Source organism: Phalacrocorax aristotelis, chromosome 5, assembly GCF_949628215.1.
Source record: "Phalacrocorax aristotelis chromosome 5, bGulAri2.1, whole genome shotgun sequence".
Classification (NCBI taxonomy): domain Eukaryota; kingdom Metazoa; phylum Chordata; class Aves; order Suliformes; family Phalacrocoracidae; genus Phalacrocorax; species Phalacrocorax aristotelis.
This window is the reverse complement of record NC_134280.1, coordinates 32,949,491-32,973,349: the sequence shown is the minus strand read 5'-3', so window position 1 is coordinate 32,973,349 and position 23,859 is coordinate 32,949,491. Positions and strand designations below refer to the sequence as shown.

The 23,859-nt window shown below is 39.7% G+C and overlaps 1 protein-coding gene across 3 annotated transcripts in view; it reads right to left on the bottom strand.

Annotated features, from left to right (window-relative positions):
* HECW2 (HECT, C2 and WW domain containing E3 ubiquitin protein ligase 2) overlaps positions 1-23,277 on the bottom strand; it is a 171,816-nt gene extending 148,539 nt beyond the window's left edge. The window contains exon 1 of one of the 3 annotated variants that reach the window (XM_075093893.1): positions 23,146-23,277. The gene's annotated coding sequence lies outside the window, so the exon portion shown is untranslated. Of the gene's footprint in view, positions 1-7,487; positions 7,532-21,841; positions 21,912-23,145 lie in introns of those variants that run through there. The other 2 variants (XM_075093894.1, XM_075093895.1) reach the window with 2 other exon arrangements.
* Between the last annotated feature and the right edge of the window lie 582 nt (positions 23,278-23,859).

Below are 23,859 nucleotides of genomic sequence, written 5' to 3'. Positions count from 1 at the left end.
AAACAATTATCTGGTACCTTGGTGATAAAAGAAGCGGAACTCATCTTTTCTGAAGGATTAGAAGCCACATCACTGGTAGCATCAAAAACCAAACCCAACATAAGAATGTCTGATTGATTCACTGTCTGGTCTTGTTACTTTGAAACTCTCATTAATTTACTATGGACTACAATCAGGAGCATATAGTTAAATGCGATTCCTCACTTAGGCGGGGAGGAAAAATACCGCAGAGGTCTTTGCTGCATTTTTAGGCCTGAAAAGACCACAATATTTAGTTAAGCCATGATAATGGTCATTAATCCCAGATTCAGAATCCTCCAGTAGGACCAACTATGCCGCAAAAACAGTTTCAGCGGAAGTTTCAAGAGACGGGTCATCTCCCCTCCCTTCACGCAAGCATATTTTCTCACACACAAGTTCAAAGTTAATCACAGTTTTAGTTTATCTTTACAATGATACTGAATATATTAATTAGTCTGGTATCTCCCAACATAGTAATTTCAAGAAGAAATTAAATCAATTGCCAATTTCTGCAACATGCCCTTCGTATCACACTAATGAATTATCCCAAACTTCTGGTAATCCTTAGACACTGGTCCTGAATTTCTCCACACAAGAAAAGAAATCCGACAAACCAGAGGCATGATGCCAGAAGAAACTAAAGGAAGCTCTTATAGGTTAACGATATGCCTCATTAGTCTAACACTACACACATTTCACTTAACCTTTAAAATCACTGAATTTTTAAGCCTTGTTAAATGTTTCTAAAGCTTAACCCAGCATTAAATCTCACATTCATCTGCATTTTATTATAATGCTTATATACAGTTTGATTCAAACTTCTTCCTAGACCAAAGCTTTAAGTTTATTTAATAATACACATTCATATTCTTTATTACATATATCCTATTTGCAATATATCTGTGGAATTATCTTCAACCTGAAAGCCAATTTGCATTTCACTGAAAATAAAACAGTAAGAGACGAAGATGACTTTCTCAGCACTGAATTAGCTGACACAGTACTTTGACGGATGTCCATTTTCCCTGTTGATGTATAGTTAGTAAATAATAGAAAATTCGCAAGATTTGAAAACACTGAGGACTCCTCCCATTCAACAAAACCCACTGCTTTCAGCTAACATAGCTTCCTTGAGCTACACATGCAAATTTCCTGATAGCTTTGGGATTTCCTAAAACCATGGAGCCTCTTAATTTGCATAGCACATACAAACAGAATACCAGTACACAATACAAAGTTAATAGTGTTAACAGTGTTTGCTTCTAGTGCTCCACTACTGTCTCTGGAGCAAATATATCCAACAGAGGGGCTGCCTTCACACTGCAATGTGGCATGTCTTGGAGCAAGGGAGAAGCTTACCAGTTCCATGGCCTGTCTTCCCAAAACTCTCACTTTCTGCTCATTAACCAGCGCTACACCAAACACAGGCATACTTGTTGACTTGAACTAAAAGGAGCTTAGGGTATATTTAGCTAACCAGCTAAGAACTCAATTTCAGCAGTGCTGCACTGCTGTACTATTCACACAAAACCACACAGAAAAAAAAATAGAAAGGATTTTTCTTCCGTTCAGTGTTGCGTAATATTTGCTTTCTTAGGGTGATGCAGCATGAACACAAGACACCTAACATGAGTGAAGACAGCATGAATTCATTTAAACATAACGGCTCTAGTGCTCGGCACTGGCAAGGCCGCACCTCAAATACTTGTTCATTTTTGGGCCCCTCACTACAAGAGAGAGACTGAGGTGCTGGAGTGTGTCCATAGAAGGGCAACGAAACTGGTGAAAGGCCTAGAGCACAAGTCTTCTGATACGAGTAGCTGAGGGAATTGGGATTGTTTAACCTGGAGAAAAGGAGGCTCAGGGGAGACCTTCTCGCTCTCTACAATTACCTGAAACGAGGTTGTAGCAGGTGGGTGTTGGTCTCTTCTCCCATGTAGCAGGTGATAGGACAAGAGGAAATGGCCTGAAGCTTCACCAGGGGTGGTTTAGATTGAATAGTAGGAAACATTTCTTCACTGAAAGGGCTGTCAAGCATTGGAACAGACTGCCCAGAGGGGTGACTGAGTCACCATCCCTGGAGGTATTTAAAAGATGTTTGCACATGGTAATTAGGGACATGGTTTGGTGGTGGACTTGGCAGTGTTAGGTTAGTGGTTGGACTTGATGATCTTAAGGGTCTTTTCCAACCCAAATGATTCTATGATTTTACAGGGTAACAGCATCAACTAGTGTGCCAATAATTACATAGGCCAAGGAAAAACAGGCATCTGAGATATCTGTTGTTGTGTGGACATCATCACCAATACCACCTTAGAGTAAAAATCCAGCTTCCATTCAAAAAAACCCAAAAATTCGAACTCATGAAATCCAAGTCAGGCAGTTTCATCTAAAATGAAGAAACTTTGGCAGACTTTGTTTCCACTCATTCTTTAGCTGTTACTGGCTTGCTTCCAGATATCATCAGCTGAGTTCCATTTTTTTCAAATAAAAAAGCTACACCAACAGGATCAGACCTAATAACAACTGACAAAAGCTAAAAGAACACAAAAATTAAGCTAGTAGAAGGACTGACAAGAAAGAGAGAGGAATGCAGTAAACAAATATTAAAACATGGGAAAAAGACAAATGATGACACTTGAAAACTGTACGAAGGCCAAACACAGGTCCTGATCCTGGAAGATGCAGCAACTGCCACAGAAGTAGCTTCTGAGGACAGAACTCACACTAAATAATTTGCCTCCCTGCACGGCACAGGCTGGAAAATTCACCCATCAATTCCTGCATATCACCTCCCCAGAAGCTGTGTATTAACTCATCCACAAGACTAGAAAAAGTTTTGATCTGTACTCAGCAGCAGAATACAGAATATCATCTTCCTAACCAGGCAAGACACCTGAGATTCTTCCAGTGCCAATGGAAGACCAAGTCCCACATTCTCCTCTCTCTCCTTTGAACTTTTTTGTGTCTACCAAAGTCTGTACATAGACATTACTGGGTTATAGGCCCTCCACAACTCTTCTGAAAAGGGTATTTTGCCAGAGAGCACATCCACATGCACACCTCCAGATTTGTTCTGAAGCTGAGCCAAGAAATAGGCAACAGACCACAACTGTCTGATTTAGTCATGTAACATTTTTCTGGCACAGCTGCAGGTCACACAGAGTGGGCTGCAGGCTGGATGAATGGTTCTGGTAGTAGCAACCTTCAATCACCATTTTCCTAGAGCTATTCTTAGCCCTTCCTCTGTTACCTTACAAGTTCTTAATTTTAGAGGATTACAGCATTGTGCCTCTTTTTGTGCAAGCAGTCTCTGTGCATCCATAATGAATGTAATGGAAATTTGCACAAAAGTGATCCCAAAATTAGAGCTTAAATCAACACTGGATACAGATGTAAATGGGAAGACAATAATGGTGGAGCAGAAAAGCGTTTAAACATTTTTATATAGTGGATATTTCTTCTGTTCTTCTTAATGGAACATGTGGATTAATATCCTAAATACTAATTCCAAGAAGCACCATTCCCAGTGCCTCAGCCAAGCTGTAAGTTTGTATTAACACCTTCCTGTTCTACGCTAATTGCTTTAAAGGCAGTCATTAAAAATTGCAATGCAGTGCTTGGCCAAGGTCCATGCTGGCACCACTGGCCATGCCAGGCACCATGTATTGTGAAGGAGTTCAAGGACCTGGGAAAGGCCCTAAAGATCTACTCACACTTTGTCAGCCAATTTTTCTGCCTCTGAAGTGGGAGATGTTTCATAAACGTCTTCTTATTTGCTTTACCTCCTACACTCTTATCATCATCTGCCATTTATTTTCCTTTGCCACCTACTTTTTCCATTTTTGAAGTCTTAGGGAGCCCTGTCTATGGCAGCTAAATGAAGAGAAGACTAAGAGGTCATTTGATTACCCGACATCAGCACTTGCTCAGAGAAGGAGATCTAGTAGCAAGACCTTTTCAACCTTGCTGATAATAACGCAATAGGATCCAGCAGCTAACAATTAAAGCTAGATCAATTAAACCTTGAAATAGTCTGCAATTTCCCAGAAGTGACTGCAGCTGAGCCTTGGCACAATTTACTGGGAAAGGCGAAGGGCAAAAATGCAAGGCTTACCAACAGGCAGAATCTTTGTCACATGATGTTTGTAAAGTGAAGGCTTTAATTTATCTCTGAAAGATTTTATATAAAGGTTGTGAAATGAACAGCATTTCTTTCTGGGGTCTACATCTCTATCTGCAAATATTTTTCTTCACTCATTCTTTGTGAGCCACAGGGAAAAGAAAGTACCTTTTAGTATCCAAACCTTGTTCCTCAAACGTTCCCACTTGACCTGCAGAGACTTTAAGGAAACATATAAACAAACACAGACCACTTGATTGAAGTAAAGCAGATAGCCAGATCTGGTGTAGGAACAGATTCTTTCATTCAGTTAGACTGTTAGATCTTAGTTTTGCATTTTTGCATGTGTTTTGGCTAGGGGGCAGGGAGTTGAATAAAAGACTAGTTTGCTTTTTCTCTGTTACACGGATCATCTGAGGATATCAGGCTTATCAGATAGGCCCTGAGCATTACTGACCGCCCCCCTTCTTCTGGTTTCTAACAACACAACTGTTCAGTCTAATGCCACCGTGGTCAGTGTAGTACCTGCCTGAAACCAAACTGACAATGATGTACCAATTTACAGGAGACCGGGCTAAAGCCCCAGTAATCCCACCCATTAGACCCCAAATACTACAAAATCACAAAAAGGAACATTCACCTACATTTCACTTCTCTTCAGAAAGTTACATATAAGGCATGAGTCAATCAAACACTGCACATGTAGTATACATAAAGGTCAACCTGGACAAAATATTAGCATTGAAATACACAGTGATCTACACCAAACAAGAAGAAAATAATAGGTAGAAGAATACTCGAAGTAATAACACACTGAAGTTATCCATGTTTGTCTTCACAAGCAATTCCAAAGATGGGAGGGTCTAGTATTCATTTCATCCATAAACTCATTTCTCCATTCCGATGGGAAATTCTCCATCTTTTTTGATCTAAAAACTTTTTCTCTAGGGGAGAAAAAAAATCCTTATAAGAACCTGCTTTTAAAAGATAACCTAGGGATTCTATTTTGTAAAAATAGAGCTGATTTTTGAAAGAGGAAGGAGTCTGACTTAAATTTCTCAACATCTGCAACCTCAGCTCTCTCCCAGGCATCTGATTAAGCATCTATAGAAAGTAGGCACTTGAACATTCTGCCAAACTGAACTGAAAAACATGCTTCGATACTTGGACGATTTGGGATTTCATCTTCAAAACAGTTCAGGTATTAAATACACTCCACTATAAAACAGTCAGATTTCTTGCTTAATGTTCAAATTTGGCCCACAATTCTTTGGCAACTTTTTTTCAGGACAAGGGCAGTATCTTTTTTCCTCTGGACATTTTGCCACAATGCCACCAATTTTCAGTCCCACGTTCCTACCACAGAAGTAACTATCTTTTGAAGGCTGATAAAGTATATGATGCATTTTTTAATAAAAGATATTATGCAGCATTCCAGTCCTGCACTAAGTCTCTGGGTACAAGGTCCATAAGAAAATGAGGGGAAAAGTCTGAGAGATATGGTTCAAAGTTAAGCGTGAAATGCCCTCTCAATGTCCGATACCTTTCTATTAGAATCATACATGAAATTGAACTTTTGCTTTGCAGTTCCTCTCTCATGCCTAAAGATCAATTATATCAGAAATATATTTCAAAACTGTTTAAGACTGCTTTCATTTTACAAAACAAAACTCATCTATGTAGCTCAACAAATCTGAGTATTTGAATTAAAACTAAATTTTGCCTGAAGAGTGCATCAGAGCCAGAGTCTGAATGCCCGTGGTGTTTATTAAACCATTTCTTTTTTCTTTCTTAAAGGAAAATAGTTTTACATAAATTCCCTCTTACAATTTCTTGTCCTGAAAACTGTTAACACAGATGCTTTATAAAGACATTAAATACAAACATGCCTCTGATACTGAGCTATCTACACACTTGATTTCACAAACACATTTTACTAAATAGCTACTCGCATGGAAATTTAAACACACACTGAGTACAGCCATGATTTCACCACAAGTTCTTATGATTACAAAGTGTTCCTACATACTCAGTGTGTTTCCTGGAAAAAAAAAAAAAAAAGACCACAGTCATCCTATCTTTGAGCCAACAATATTATGTTAGCTTAGGCTCTGCAGCAGATGATCCTGAGAAACTAAAACAAGAAATTTATTTTTCAAAAATGAGCATGGTTTATACTGTGCACACTATGCAGGCAAAACAAAAACATGCCTGTTGCAATCACATTCTAGATGAACTACAACATTACTTTCCCATACCTCTATTAAGACTAAATGCCTTGGAGACTAACCAAGTATTACAGTCCAAACTTGCCTCTTTCAATCATAGGCAGTGATGTGAACATCACTATAGACTGAAAATTTCTAGATTAGAGTCAAGGAAGTGTGACCATGTACCTACAAAACCAGAAAATAAAAATTACAATAGGCTTTTGCCTATAGGGACCCATCAAAGCTGGAAACCATGGTTTTAAATATAATCTACTGGACTCAATACAGGGAAAAGCTAAGTGTATATACCTGTTTAAAATGTAAGCACTGAGGAATATTGTCAGAATAACACAGAAACGGAACTGAATTGCAGAAAAGGCTTAAGAAATCAAGTGGTGCACAACAGCTCTAATATGACTGATTCTTGCCAGTATGAAATATTGAATTCTCCAACAGTGACAGTATGAGAATTGCAGCATGGGAAATCAGTCTCTACTAATCAGTCTGCTTTTACATTAACATTCAAACACACTACCTTGTATGACCAATATGTTGTGTCTACTTAAATAGGACACATTTTCTTTGTTTATAAAGGAGCGAACAATTATGCAATGCTGCTCATCCCAAAAATCATCAATTCAAATGAAGAAACATAAAACTAGAATAAAGAATAGTAATAATTGCTTTTTAAAATTATTTTTAGCCTGTTGAAGCTAACATACCAATACCAGATGAAAAACATAGGAACCCTTCAACAGACGACACGGTGATTTGACATGGCCATTAAACTTGAATTTAATTAAAATAAGTCACTTAACTCTACGTCTCACTCCCACATCCTCAAGAGTCCCCAGCTGACAAGACCCACTTTCTCACCATCCTTGCACTCCTAAGGGTGCTGGTCCATACTGACTAATCTGTACGTATCACAAATCCACACTGTATGGGCTAAGGTTCAAGATGTGCACTGCTAGCGTATTCACAGAAATTAAAATCCATTTACAAGAAAATCCCACCAAATCACTAGACACATCCTATGACTGCTTTGTTTGCTTAAGAAAAAACAAAGCAAGATTTTTTAAGGCAATTTGCAATACAACAGAAATTCCCACCCACATCTACAGCAAACTTACCTTCCATGCATAGTAGCTACTTATTTTTTGCTCTCAGCCAGTTAACCCCACAGTTTTTCCTCACAACACTTGTCTTCCTTATTCTGAAACACCTCAAAAAAACAATTAACCATAGTAAGTTATAGAAAACATTTTAAAGACTTCTCTTAAAGAATCCAGAAGCATTTGAACAAGCTTGTCATTTCTGTCAAAAAAAGAACATTCATTCAATCACAACTCAGTGTATTTAATTGTCTAGGAAACATTGTCTTAGTTCAACTAAAACTCAGTACAATATGGGTCTACCTATGTCTTAACCCTGCTGTAGGTCATGATGACTCACTGTTTTCTGAAAGAGCAGCCAGAGCACTACCTGCAACTTATCAGTGGGCTGAAACGTCATTAAGTTATCCAAAGCTTTCCTCGAGCAGGAAAGTCTTCCCTTACGCAAAATTACTGCATTAATGCATTGACATAAAACAGTATTTTCAAGGCAAGTATTATTTAGCCTCCACATTGAAAGGAAAGCATAAAAAGAATAGAAGGTTCTTACCGCAACAGCAGCCAATTTGTTTTTCTGTTTTTAAGGGTAGCTTTGGGGAACCAGTAGTTACACTGATTTCCAGTCAAATTCTGCCTCTTAGTTTTCCCCCAGTCCTTTCCCCCACTTCTACATTAAAGGACTGGCCTTGAGCACAGCCATTAGTTAAATACATGCCTGTAGCCCTAATCACATGGCCCACGGCATGCTATCTAATGGGAGAAAACATCATGGATGTCTAGTATGTGTGACTTGTTACTCATCTTCCTTGGTATTATTCAAAACATCAGGCTATTGAATTATCCTCTTGAAATTGCACAGAGGAGAACACAGTACCAGTCATGCAACTGGAGATACAATAATATAAAATATTACATATATTTCTTGTACCCTTCAATGTTCTCACTTTGACAACAATATCAATTCCAGAAGTGTACAGCTACCCGTATATTTTGCAATCTGCAAAAACCAAGGGTTATCTGCCCTGCGAAGAGCCAACAGAAAAAAAAAATAAGTATGCTGAATAATGTAATACCAGTCTTATGAAATATTAATAAGCACAAAGCAACCAGCCAGAGACACAAAAGGAGGGAACTAAAATATATTAGCAGCAGGATTATGTAAATCCTTCTTCCTTTAACAAATACAATGGAAAGCTCCATCTGCAAACAAGGAAAGGAAACTGCAGGTATCTTTTACAGATCCTATTGTCTCTGAGAATATTCTCTCTCAAGTACCTGATCAACTTACTACTACTAAGTTTATCTTACTAGTTCAACTCAGAGCTGTTATTTTCAATGTATCCTTAGTTTCAAGGATTGGTGCTGCTCTCTGAAGTCTGAAAAAGGACTTGTATGTTCAAAAGCCTGTTTATTACCCCCGCCAAATCTTACCAGTTAACTCAGTACAAGCTATATCTTCCACCTCCAATTCCTGCCAAAATCTCGCCACATTTGTGCACCACTCTGAGCCATTTCCGAGTACTACTGTCATGGCATGTATCCGGGTTTGGCTCTCACAACGTTTTACGACACTCATGAATTAATTATGCTTTCTTAAAGCTTGTTCCATGATGGTTTTGCTAGATGCCTCCTTTTATTACCTGAAACAATGAAAAAAAACCCACCAAAACTATTCAGTTTTTCTATATTTTTCATGATTCTATATGTATTTGTCATAGCCTTCACACTTGCCTTTCCACAGAAGATAAAAAGATCTGCTCAGCTTAGTTTCATTAAAGCTATTTCAAACTTTTTAATATCTTTTGTCTAGGTCTACTATATTCTTTAGTCATTCTGAAATTCCTACAAATTTAGGCAGTACATTTAAAAAAATACTTTTGTGATTTTAACCTTCTATATAAAGTATAAAATCTCCTGGACTCTGTACTAGAAGAACAAGCTCCCTGAGTCTCTGTTTTTCAGATGCTGATGTTCTTCAGCTGCTAAAAGAACAAAACTTGTTACCCCTCCTGTTTAATGGATATAGGAAGAACAGGGTAAAACACTGCAATTTAGGGGGCTGGTACTGTTAAGAGTTTCAAGCTAACATTATCTCAGAGGCTCTTTCTGAATATCAAAAGCTGACAAACTTTCCATCCACTTACCAAAATAATGGTAGTTTCCACTTCTTAAGAAGTTAAATAATAAAACATACAAGTTTTTTTTAAAGATAGCTTGCACTCCAGAATATTAATGAAAACAATGAAGATATATGGATTCATTAAGGCTTGCAACAAACTCAATTTTGCTTAAATTGCTACCTTTTTCAATAAGCCTGATGCTTTAATGTGCTATTCTTTAATCTTCATGATCCAATCCATTCTGTTGAACTACATTTTTCAAAATTCTCTTCTTCCCATTCATTTTAATTTTTCTATTTCCCAGATCCCAAATATATTGCAAACACCCCCATCCCATTAGCTAGCTCTTCTACCATCAGCAGCAGAAGCAATGTGGAGTCATACAGGTGGCTCCCTGTACTGCTTAAGTTTCACGTCAAGGCCCTGTTCCGGTTCTTCATGACCACTAATGTGCTAGGAGAAAGGTACTTTAGAGATCTCCTTTCTATCTGTAGTCTGTCAAGATGTTCACTCTGAGCCGGACACTTACAGCTCTCAAAGGGAAGGATGAAAAAGCGAAAAAGGCACTTTAGAAGGTAGAATTCTACTGCATCAAACCACAGCAAGTCCCTCTTGGATCACCTTCAGAATGCAGTGCAATGCAACGCAACTTATCTCTTGGTGCTTTTTGTGTTCTGTTTGTGGTGTTTGTTTTTAAGAAGATGCTTACAGTGATTTTAAAAACCCCTTTTACTTAATATTTGGAAAGCACAAGGAGCGTGCACATGGGCAAGCATCGTATTTCAGGTGATGGATAGACACTTCCAACGTGGATCAGTGATTTCCCTAAAAATGCTACTGACTGCCTGTATTTGTATGAACTTATTTTAACTGTAAAGAAAATCCAATCATTTCTTCCTCAGAGATCAATAGTGAAGAAGAAAGAAAATGGGAAGAAAATAGTAGCAGTAACTATATCAGAAACAGCAGGCAGGTTTAATAAAACTATTCATTTGATATTTTGCAGCTACTTTGATGACAGTAGGAAAAAAAAGAAACCACCAGAAATGAAACACAATCCATGATAATGGCACCAGGAAATTCAGCCAGTAAGCCATTTCCTTCTTTTACTTAGCCTTTCTTTCACTTTGTGTATCTTACATTGCATGCTGAAATGCACTGCATTTATACAGGTTAACTTCCCTTCCACCTTAGTACACTTTTACAAACCAGCAGTATATGACTGTGTAACTAGTGATGGATACACATCCAACACATAGCTTATGCAAATCCCAGCTTCTTTTCCAGACAAAATGGCTAAATATTTCATTGCATTTTGACATGCGTATTTCTCCTCCTCTTTCTGGAGAGCTGAGCCCTCTTCTGAATGTGTCAATAACAGTGAAAATAAGCTGTGAATTGGCAACTGAGTACAACTGTAGAGCAACTCAGTGTTAAGTATCAAGCTATACCAAATATTTAAAATGAAACTGATTTGTGCCTTTGGCAGTTCATCTCCCATGAAACTGCCTGTTTGCCTCCATAGATTTCCAAAAGAAAGGGTATTCTAATTTCACTAACTGATCTTCTTGTTATGAATTATATACCTGGTATGGTATCTTGCAGGGCAAAATATCGCTGCAGCTCAGCAGGCATTACCCAATGGTAAATTCTCATCAAGTACGACAGAAATTCAAGAGCATGGCCTACAATGTTGTGCCTCAAATGAGACAACTGCAGTCAAAGTGCAACACATGAATCCAGGCAGATCAAAAAAACAGAGGACACTGATAGAAGTTAATTACTGGAAATCCTTATGCAGCTGCTTTTTAAATTCTTTGCTGTGAGCAACTGGCTCTGAGAAGACCATTAGATAGGAAAGTCAAAAGGATCAAAATTCAGAATTTCAGACACAAACACATTTCAGTAGGATCAGTTACGACAGTGAAGTTAGCCTATGTGGAGTTTCTAAGTGTTGATGCTAACCATAATATTCAAAGCTAACAAAGCAAATTAGAGTACAAAAGGTTTCTGGACATCATAAGTGCCAGATGAATTCTTTTTACCAGTAATTAAAACAAATATAATTGCCTGTGTCAAGGAGTTCCAAGAGCAGATACAGTTAAAGCACCCCTGTCCTAAAAGAAGCAGAAAAGAGTTTTCATTATTCAGGAATCTTAGAAGCACCACTAATGAGCAGCAACTATGTCTCCATAAGTATATAAAAATCACTTACATTTACTTATTACTCACACTCCTGGCTTCTGATAAAATTATTTTTCAACACTTAATAAAGCATCATGGATCACTTCAAGACTCATGCTTCAAAATCACTGTATGCATTGTTAAATGTTACAAATTTGTTCTTGGCTCAGAAACGGCTCTAACAATTTCATGATTTTGCTAAAAAAATCTTAACCTAAAATTAGTATTCTGTGTGTGGGCATACCACTGCATTTTTAATTTTTTGAAGAGACTAAAAAAAATTCTGTGTACTAACCTTAATCTTTTATGGCTAAGTTCTATGACAAAAAAAAAAAACAAAAAAACACAAAACCCCAAACAGTAAAACTCACTCCAGCTGATAAAAAACCCATACGCATACCTGCAGCAAATGAGTCTGCAAATCCCAATCATACTTTCAAAGACAGCATCCCTCTCTTCCATTAAGGAAGAGAAGGAAAAAAAAGCTCAAGTGAATGTTCCTCCTTATTGCTAATGCACCAGAACTGTGAAAGCAAAAGCTAGCATGTGCCAACCTTTCCTGACATACGGGAGAAAATCTGACATCAAGGACTTTCAGTCTCTCAGATGCAGTATCTTTGAGAAAAGTTGGAGCACTGGGAGAGTTCAACAACTGATTTAGCAGGTGCCTTGGGTCACCTTTTACAGACCAGGCAGAGGGGAGAGGGAGCTGAATCCTAATCACATCCCTGTTTTCTCAGCACAACCCTCCTTTCAATTCACATTTTCCTAGTCCCATGCTCGGCCAGCTTGGTTGTCTCCAGAGCTGTCCCCAGCAGCTCGAATATGTCCTTTTAAAAAACACCTTTTCTATTACCCTACGCAAGGGTAATCAAACTTGACCTCACTCTCCAGGCTCCCATCCTTAATAAGCCAGAAAGGACAAGAAAGAAAAGTATGACCAAGACCATGAGAATGAATGCATACGCAGAGAACTGCAGAAATCCAAAAGTACTGGAGGTCGGGGGGAAGGAGGGGGGGATGAGAATGGCAAGAGAATTAGAGATGCCTGAAGACAAAACTAATAAAGACAAACTGGTGAAGGAAAGAAATCAGTAAGTGCTTTGGGACATAGAGGATGATAAGATAGGAAAACTTCAAAGAAATTAATCAAAAGAATAATTTAAAGATAATGGATACATGACATTTCAGAATATATATTCTTAAAACTCAAATTGTTCTTGCTCTGTGCTTAAATTGATTGAAGTTCTGTGGTTTTGTAATTAAAAAGACGCATTAAACACACACTAACAATAATTAGGTGGAAACGAATCTCACTATCTGACACCACATAAAATCACTTGGACTCTTACAATAAGCAAGTTGAATTTAAAATAATCAATTCCACAGTGGTTGAACAATCACTCAAGAATTGGATGGTAAGTCAAGCACAACTCTTCACAGAACATTATTTCTATGGAGGTATGATACTTAGGAAGCTTAATAGTGTTTTGGGGATGCATTACTTTCCTGTCCTAAGTCTCAACAGCCAACAGGAGGATGTATGCTCTAATCTTCAGGGTTTACACCACCAAGACCAATATTACACGGTTTGTAAATCAAATGCAATAGTGAAGTCCTTAACAGATTTAATGGAGGTTGTGTTGTCACATTTGAGAAACAAAAGCACTGTTTACGATAGCATTTTTTATTATTTGCTTTTTAAAAGTGAGATTAAGGGTGGCAAAAGGAAACGTTTCACATTGAGACATCACTTGTCACGAAAGGGCTTTCTCAAAACCAGAAGTCTGGAAGCATTTGTACGAGTTCAGATTTCACTGATCTGATTTGAAAGACTGTTCTATCACTGAATCCTTAGAATGAAGGGCATTTTATCCCCAGTTCTTTCAGCATTAATCCTAGGCTTTGCTAACTACATTGTGCCAGAACGGCACACCTATGGGACAGTTCACAGTCCGACTCATTCTTTCCACCGCAAATGCCTGTAAAAAAATTTTTCCTGCACAGTCTGACAGGAACAGTGCTATAAACACTTGTAACTCTCTACTCTTTGGGTCTTTTAAGTATTTATCCATTATTCGTACATGGAAATCTACTCTATATTTCTGTCCAAAAATAAAAAAAAAGGAGACAGATCACAATCTTACACTTTCAGTTCTTGCAAACTGTAGAATAGGTCATATTCTGTTCACCTCAATAAGATTTCTAGCCCTGTTATTTAACACAAACTATAGATAAGGAAAATATCACCTGCATATGAAAATATGGCTATAGCACCTAACAACAGCTTGGAATATAAGTAACTTTGAAAGTCAAATATTCATACAAGAAAACGTTTTCCCCCAAATACAGGAAATGTGAATGTATCGTGCAATACTTCTGCTATTTTTCTGTAGTAAACTATATTTCACCAAATTTTTTAATCAGTTTCTTAATACATTGCACAGATGGAAGGAAAAACTGATCAGATACACCAATCAAAGCAGATCACATTCTGCTAATCCACTTAACAATTTAAACTGTACTTGGCCTGATTTAAGAAGTGTAAATCACAGTAGCCCAATTAAGCGTTATGCTCATATACATTAGCTGGAACCAGGCCTACAAGCGCTTCCTTTTTCAGTAAACCTCAGTAAGTTTGAAAACATCCAAAAAAATAACATTATTACACACAAGACCAGCTTCCTGTAGTCAAATCATTAAGTACAAAACTCGGTTGAGAAGACTCATTTTTTCTCCACAGGATGCAAAACTTCCCTTAATTTCTTCTCCCTTAGAAGACAAAATTTCTAGGCTTCAACAATCCGCAATGGACTTAGGTTGTCAATCTGAAAGTAAAATATTTCATTACAAGTTCCCCAAGAGGTAATGAATGAGGTTTACATTTTAAAATGTACTTTAGATAGAGGAGGAACAAAAGGATAAGCCATCCATGACAGCAAGAAGACACACAATCAAAATCTGTTGTGATACTGTATGGATCCTAATCGTCCTGGCCCTGCTGCCACCAAGACTGCAGGGGCATGGAGGGACTTCACAACTGTTTCTGTACTAACAAGGAATGATTACGATATTGATTTTTCATGGTGCTACTTACATGAGTAGGCATTAATCAATTTATATTAGGGTTGTGAACTAAGACCAAAATAATTATTTGACAAATAAGGCTTGCTTGCAGCTGACTTACAGCCTGCATTACAAGTCACAAAGCCTATTCAGTAGAAAGCTAAGTCCTTTACTCTTTCAATACTGCTTTTTCTTTTCCAAATGATACACCATCAGCTAAGATACTAAGTCAACACATTTTTCCTTTGGAAATTAAGTTCGGATATATGACTTGTACCAGGCTTCTCTTATTTCTGAGGTATTTGGAAGACTGAACTCCTCGTCATCCATACTTAAAAAGATTGTTTCTATTCTGTTTAAAAACATTCCACATGTGGTTAATCAATGGATATTTCAGTTAACATAGTCTTTGTTGAATATACCGATAGCCAACACTGTGTTAGGCATTAATAAAGGGATATCTTTAATTTTTAAATCACATTAATCTGTCAGAAAAGTTTCCATGTATTAGAGCCTCACAAAAAAAAATAAAAAACCTGAAAATACACAGAACAAAGATTTAAGAACAGTATTTCTACTTTTCCATATTGAGTACTGGAGAGTTTGTCAACGCTTGTGTTTTGTTCCCCCACAGCAGTCTCCCCTTTGTTTGGGTGGATTTTTATCAAAGCATGGGAAAGAAAACCACATACATGATGACATTAACACCACAGACCTTGGAAAAGGGGCACAGTGACATGCGCAAACTTGAGGCTTACATTTTCTTCTATGAACAGGTTCAAAATGGACTGTGTCACTTAAAAAAAAAGCAGTGTAGGAATGACCAACTTACAGTAATAAAAAAGCCATAAGATTAGAACTAATTTTGTGCCAACACACGGTAGTTCTCCCATTAAAAAAAAAGAAAAATTAAATACACACATTAGTCCTCTTTGTATTGACTTTATTTACCCCACCCACTTAAAAATCAAGAAACGTACTATACAAATTTATCTACAGAAGCAAGAAAAAAAAGTTGTTAGGTTTTTTTTTTCCCCTTAATAAGGGCTGTCTCCATACAGCTAACTGACAACTGGTGATGCTTACGCCACGAGACATTGAACATATGTCTTGTATCTATAGTACCTCAAACTCTTTACAAACAAAGATAAACATAAGTAAACTTTAAAAGAGGCTTGCATAAGCAAGCTTTAAAAACCTCCTGACTTCATGTTCTTAAAGCCTTGGCCGTTAATTGTTTGAGTTCGTGATTTACCCTATCATGATGAGGCAAACATGTCTTAAGTTTAACATAAGTCAAAACCAGACTTCTTTGTAGTGTATTTAAGCCAAAGCCTTTTACCCATTAACTTATCTTAGCTAGAAATCCACTGCTTAACTCTATGCCTTTGAGTACGGTCAGCATCAATGTCAGTATTAAGAAATAATGAAACAACTTAACATAAAAGCAAAGATTTCTTCCAGAACAGTGAATCAGTTTTTAGAAGACACAGGATCTCATTGGAAATTAGTATTTTCAAGACTACAAGGCAGAATTAACACAACACCCACCTCCATACAGTAAACAAAAAACACCTACCCAAATTCAATTAAGGAAAATAAGGAAAACATTTTAAACCAGTGATTAGTCCACCTCTCAGAACACTGAGTCTGACAATTTGACTTTATTCACCTATTTATTATGAAGGTATGCATAAATCAACTCCAGAAAAATCAGCCTTCCATAACTTGCAATATTCAGCATGTTTCACACAATGCCTAAGAAGAAAAAAAAACAACTCCCTATCACATAAAAAGCCTACATCTTTGGTGTCAGGAACAAAAAACACTGCGTGATACTGAAACTAAGGCAAGAAGTGGAAATTGTCAGATTTCTGTGAAACATTAAGGACCATGACAATTTAAAACTGCTGAGCAGCAGCACCACGGTGTTTACAGTGCCTCTCTACATTAACCAATAGTTTCATATTGAAAAATATCAACCTGTCACACTTAACAGCCCAACTTAACACATACTTATCCAGGGTCAGAGAAAGTTCATAATACACACTTACTCACATTAATAAAATGTATTTATAAATGTTGAGCTAGGTCTAAGTTATATTTTGCTGGAAGTTACCTCATTCCAAGAAAGTCAAAACACCTTTTAGGAAATATAAGAGAGAACTGGTGTTGTATCCACACACTCAGTGCTTATTAGGTGAACATTTGAGACAAAAACACCATGAACTCTGACACTTATTCTAGTTCTGATACTTTGCTACACATGCTTACAAGGCCCTAACAGCATTTTGGGAAGATCTGGACATCACTCAACATGGCATTATTCAAAACAGAAGCAGGTAGCTGTTATATGAAATAATGTGTATGTATATATATTTTTATACAGACACACAAATATTAAAGAACAATATGCAATAAACTTTAAGTGTTGCTTTCTCATAAATGGCAGTGGCTTCCTGTTCTTCCCTAGGTAAAGGACATGCAATTGGAGCTTCTTCTTGTCCAAAAAACACACAACAGCACCTTTATGGCTACTTCTGCACTCGTATGCAGAACAAGCCAGGAAACAGACGCTGAAGCCATGCAGTACAGCACACATGCTAAACGCTCTTCTCTCACAAAATGGGGCTGTCTTATCCATAGTCCATTTTGGGATAGTCCCTGGCCCACAGCTTTCCCTGAGCTGTGCTTCGTTTGGGCTACTGACACTGGCGAAAAACATGCCAAAGAGCCAAGCCCCCTAACAATTAAACAGTGCCAAAACCCTGGGACAGCATTCAAGTTCAGGCTCTAAGCCCACTCAGACAGCCGGTACAGCCATAGCCTTACTGACCCCAATGGAAGTTGTGCAAGTCTCAGAGAGCCCGCCACAGTTACAGTTGTAGTTTTCCTATTTTCCTATGCAATCCAAATATTTGGGAAATTATTTCCTTGACAACAACATTTATGTTCATGAAGACAGCATAGACATTTTTATTAGAGCGATGAATCAAGAAGCATAAATTATGGTTTTAATGTAGCTATGGCTACATTTTGAAGACATTATAAGTTTACCAATTCTACTCTGTTATTTCTAGTGGGAGAAATAACTCTTTTATCAAACTACCAGCTCAAAACAGATTCAAATCAGTAATCTAGCAGAAGACTAATTAAAAAAACCAAGCTGATTAGCTGTTTTTAAAACGTGTCTTAAAGAAAACCCACAGCTTAACAAGCACACCTTCTGAAGCTGGAACGTTGTAGCCTAGCACTATGAAGCTCACACGCTCTTAAGAGAGAGAAGCTATGGTATCACACAAAGATGGGTCCTTTTGTGACACTCAGGATCCAGAGGGAGTTTCTGGGTTTGTAATTTTTTATTGCTATTTTGCCAACACTCAGCATCTGCAATATCCAATTTAGTGAAGCCCTTGATATGGGGCACCTAGAGAATGATCACTTTTGAGTGTTCTTTCAGCAGAATCGTTGCAGACTTCACTGCTTCCCACCAGGCTGCGGCTGATCCACTCCACTCACCATAAGGTGCTGTAGCTTCAGCTGCCACACTGATTCCTGGCAAACCGTTTTTTCTTAGTGTAGTTACTCTATCCAACAAGGATCAGTCAATGTTTTATTTTTTAAAGATGCTGCTGGTCATTCCTGGAAGAAAATGAATTTTACTGTTGCATGCTTTGGGCTCATCTAATTACAACACTAGCCCTCAGGGCATTTTTAAGCTAATGACATGTTTTTGTCAAGCACAGAAACTTTTAATCTGATTCTTCAAGCAGAGGCTAGCCAATGGATCCTGGCCACCACAGCACTTAAAACACATTTGACTGTCTTCCATGCAATATTTACATGGGCTTATTAGTGAATGTTAATTTTTGTTACCTGATATCTTTCTCTGGTGGTCAATACAAGGCGTACAGGCACAATGACAATTTTAGTAAAGTTTTTATGACTAGAAGTTCACAAGTCAAAATTTATGTGTGTATATACAGCTTCACAAACGAACAGAGGCACACACCCTAAGAAATCTGAACCAAAACACTGTCTGAACAACACCCCAGTGTGTCTGCTGAACTCATGATTTGCTGTATGCCAACATCAGGAAACACCAGCTCGACAGTACAGTTAATTTTTTTTAATTTCAACATCCTATTCTTTATTTTCAAGTTTTCTTTTTAATTTCCAGTGTTAATAAAAAGAACAAAACCCCAAACTATTAATTTTGTCACAATGAAGCCATAACCCCCCCAAAAGCAAGCTGCTCAGATGACCCATTTTGCTGCTTTTGGGTACTTCCTTAATTCTAATGGACAAATAGTGCACTATTTCAACCATTAGGTTTGGCTTGACTATACTAATTGGGTCTTTTGGACAAATAATACTGGATTCACATTTCAATTTCAAATTCTGTTCAATTATTCCTGCTTCTCCGGAACACACACCAGCTGCAATTGTGCCACGTAGAAAGGTTGATGATTACACTTCAAAGAAAAGATTCTCTTTCAAAATTTTCTCTTCACCTTTCAAAAGTATCTTTCAAACATAATTATCTATTTTTTTAAGAACTGCATACTTCAGGGCAAATTTACGAAACAAATTACAAAATGGAAGTATTATTGTCCATTAAGCAACTGATATCAGCATACCAGTCCTCCCCAATCATAAAAAAACACAGTTATGAGACAAAACTGTGTAAACTGAACCTAACACAAAGCACTGGTGCAATCAAGAGAGTAGTCTTAACTGCCTACATCCAAACCAGATTTAGACTCAGTCACTTTTCATTTTCTCCCCAGTACTACAAGGTATCATGAGAAAATAGAACAGCTCTCCACAAATAAGACAGATATGAAGGCTATGACTAGGCATTTGCCTTGAAATCTAAATTCATACATCCTGTCAGCAGACCTTGGAAACCTAACACTATCAAAACAACTGATAGGATTCCTAGGTGCTGGAAGGGATGACTAGAACACGTACACCTGTAACATGAGGGACTACATCTCGAACTAACAATCCAGGGCTTGCCCTTCCAATGAGAATTCAAAATCTGACTGCAGTCTTAACACGACTACTCTGAAGTTTTATCAAGATGCTCGGAAAGTACTGTGCTACTTTCACCAAGTAGCAACCAATTTTAAGAAAAGACACAGGTTTCAAGTACTGATGTCTACACTTCTGTAAAAAATATACAAAAAAAAAAAAAGGCGTTACTTGGACTCTTCTACAAGTACTACAGTATTTTAGGATCACATCCTACTTAGCACCTCATCCCCTGAAGAGGTGCCCTTGTAACACAGGTCCATGCTACACAAAGCTTTATCATCACTGTCGTTCTTATTAGCAGAGAAACAGGCATTTTCAACCTTTTCCTATCACTGATATTCCAGTTGATCCCAAACAAACTTCCACAGAGGAACATCACAGAGACCCTGTATCACTGTCTATAAAAACCATGCAGTTTTCTTCAATTTCAGTGGAAATCACACATAACTCTTTTTACATACTGAACTCAAATATCAAAATAATTTGTAACCATAATAGTTAATCCCATTCTCACCTTGCAAAGAGCCCTGGTGTGATTAGATAAACACCTCATATACCGCCATTAGCTTCAAAGTGCCAAAACACAGGCTCACAAGGTTGTGAGAGTATGTCTCCTTTCCTTTTAAGTTGGAGAACTTCTACGTAAAACATTCAATTTAGTTCCATCTGTTGGGCAATGACATTAATACTCTTCCTACTGGTGAGCAAGTAACCACTCCAGCCTCTCCTCCTTTGTAATGTAACCAAAAGATCAGCAATGGACGGTGTGAAGACAAAGGCTACTACCGTGCCATGCATGATGACAGCAGGATCAAACAAAATTAGGCTCAGCTACTCAGAGAACCCCATACTATGAAAGTCAGCATTGTTGGATATCATCTCAAACAATGGGTTTTGAACACACTACTTAATTTTAAGCACGTATTTACATCTCATTTTCAATTATTAAATAACATTACCCTACTAGGTGTTTTGTCACCATCTCCCTTTTATCAGTAAATGTTAGCCAACAGAGTAAATGCAAGAGCCAAAACATGCTGTTTCTGTCTGACTAAAGGAGAGTTTTTGAAAAAAACAAAATGCTGAGTTGGATTAAGAAAGAAAAAAATGGAAAAGGAATTACACTTAATTATTCAAGAATGCAATATGCAGATTGAGTCCCATATGCAGAAAGCCCCCTTATTTTGCAGCATACTGGAGCTTTAGCTGCAGTTTAAAGAATGTTGGCACGTAAAGGAAAAAACAAGTTACTTTTTTTTTCAGATAGACATTACTATTTAATCTAAAGGGAGGCAACACAAAATTCATTCCATTTCTTCTAATGAAATCTGACAAAACAGTATATTGTTTCCGGCTGGCAGCCACTATACTGTCATAGGGCTTCTTAAAGGCGTAACAGTGTGAATTGTACCAGGTTTGAAAAAGCACTGGAAGTGTAAAACAAAAATGCCCATTAGCTAAATTTACTTTAAAAATAAATATCAAGGCAGTAAATAGGTCTTTAGGGAAGGCAGAGGGTCTCCTTGCAGAGATCAGCAAATGCTCCAAGCCAAACCAATTCCGTAGTGCCAAGAAGACTGAAAGATACGCCACGAGTCTGCACTGGCATCACCAGAAGGCTGTTTATAAAGACAGATGAATGGAAGGAAGGCTTTGCAACTACAGTTCTGTGAGGTTAAACTACCACAAAGCATAACTTTAAAAATGGTCACCAGTCAACCATAGGAGCTCCATGCAATCTTAGAGCCCATTTTAAGGTGACATGTTTAAATTCCAGCATAAGATATAAATAAGTAGAGAAAGACAGGTACACATATGCAGACTGGCACCTAACATCCACTGTGGTATCTCCAGCTGACATGAAAGCATCAAGATTTTTGGATATTAAGAGCCTGAACAGCTGCGGTGATTGAAAGGCAGCATTAGGTTTACTCCTTTCATATGCTAATAATGACATCATACCTTATGGCCAGATGGTGCAACCACACACTATCATCTGAGAAGGAAAATTTTTCCAAAAGAGTCCAAGAACTGGGCAAAATGTTCACCTGCATATAGGAAGAAGTTTTTTTAATCCATCTATGACAAAGATTCCTTTCTGCTCCTCAGTGCTGTGAATAATTACTACTAGAATATTTATAATGGTTTAACTCACGTTACATGACCAAATAATAGAATTGTTGGGGGAAGAATTTAAAAAAAAAAATCTACAGAAGAAGTTTTTGAGCATCCAGGAAGCAGCCCTGGACACTCATGAAGTGAAGCAAGGTAAGGCCCCTGCCGGGATTTCGGGTACAGGAGGGATTCAGAGCTGAATCTCTTAGAAACATTCCAATGCAGTGTAGTGCAGAGCAAAGACTTCCTCACACACTATCCCAGAAAAGAAAAATTAAACATTTTATAAAGAGTCCTGCTCGTGACTTACATCCAGCAACAAAATAGAAATAATAAATTATGTAACTATTGCTGTCTACATGCACCACACTCCCTGTATTTTGACATCATACAGCCCAAAAAGATTTGGGTTTTTTTTAATACCCTGTTTGTAGCGACATGCACAGAAAAGGTTAAGAGAAAAAAACTAAGTGTACTAAGAAAAAAAAAAGGTATCTCCACATCAACAAACAACGCACAGAACGGTCAGAACACGAATAAGCCCATTTTTCCCCCCGCTGTCATTGTGCTGTATTTCGCGCACACAAGAATGGAAACACACGTTATACCCCACTGTTTTGAAAACAACATGCTTGAAATCTGCAGTGATCCTTCTTCCCCACCACGGACACCGCTATATAAAATCTGGAGAGCAGCCCCATACATAAATAAATAAATACGCTAAATGGCGAGGAGGAAACCAAAGCGGCGCGCCGAGCGCGTTCTCCGGGCAGGAAACAAGTTATAATTAAATGGCCCAAAAGCAATTACAATGAAGCCGAAGGGAACCCCGCGGGGCTCGGCGCAGCCCGCCGCCCCAGCCTCCCGCACGGCGGGGCCGGCGCGGGGTGGGGGCCGGGTCGGGGGAGCGGAGCCCGCCGCGGGAGGAGCGGCCGCCGCGGGAGGAGCGGCCGCCCCGGCCCGCAGGACGCCGGGCCCGCCCCGAGTCCCGGGGGTACGGCGGCGGGGGGGGGGGGGGGCCGGGGGCCCGCACCTGCCCGTGGCAGAAAGCCTAGCGGCGGCCCCTCCTCGGCCCGCTCCCCCCCTCCGGGTGTCGCCGCGCCCCGTCGGGCTCAGCCACGAGCGGCCCCGCGGCCGCGGCGCCCACTCACCTCACAGAGGCGCGCACTGCGGCTCCGCGCCCCGCGGCGGGCTCCGGGGTAAGGCGGCTCCCGCGCCGCGCCGCTGCGGAGCCGGGCGGCGGCCGGAGTCACCCCGTCCTTGCGGCAGGCGGCTCCCGCCAGCGGCGGCGGCCCCTCGGCGCCCACGGCGGGGCGAGCGCCTCCCCGCGCAGGGGCGCCCGCGCCGCCCCCCGCCCCCGCGCCGCCTCAGCGCCGGGGCCGGGCCCCCCGCCCCTTCGCCGGCCCCCGCCTCCGCGCCGGCATCTGCCCCTCAGCCAGCGCCGGGCACGACGGTACGGGGTGGGGTGGGGCGGGGGGCGGCCGGGCCGGGGCCGAGGCCGCAGCCCCGCGGGCCTGGGCGGCGCCGGGGGCGGGCGGCTCTCGGCGGGCAGCCGCTGACAAAGCCGCCCGCCCGCCCGGCGAAAGCAAGGCAGGGGGATTGCGGGGGTCCCGCCCCAGGCCGCGGCTGCGGGGGATCCCCGTCCCCGCCGAGATCCGCCCGCGGGCCCCGGCCGCGCACCCGAAATCGGTAAATCCGGTGAGGCTGCGGAGAAGCCCTCCCCGTGCGGATGCGGGGGAGACGGCCCTGCAGCTGCTGCCGTGTAACCGCCGCTCAGGAGAACGCACCGCCGAAAGGCTGCTTTGAAATGCCGCTTTCCTTCGCTAATTCACATGCCGTTATTGGCACTGACGGTTACCGGTGTC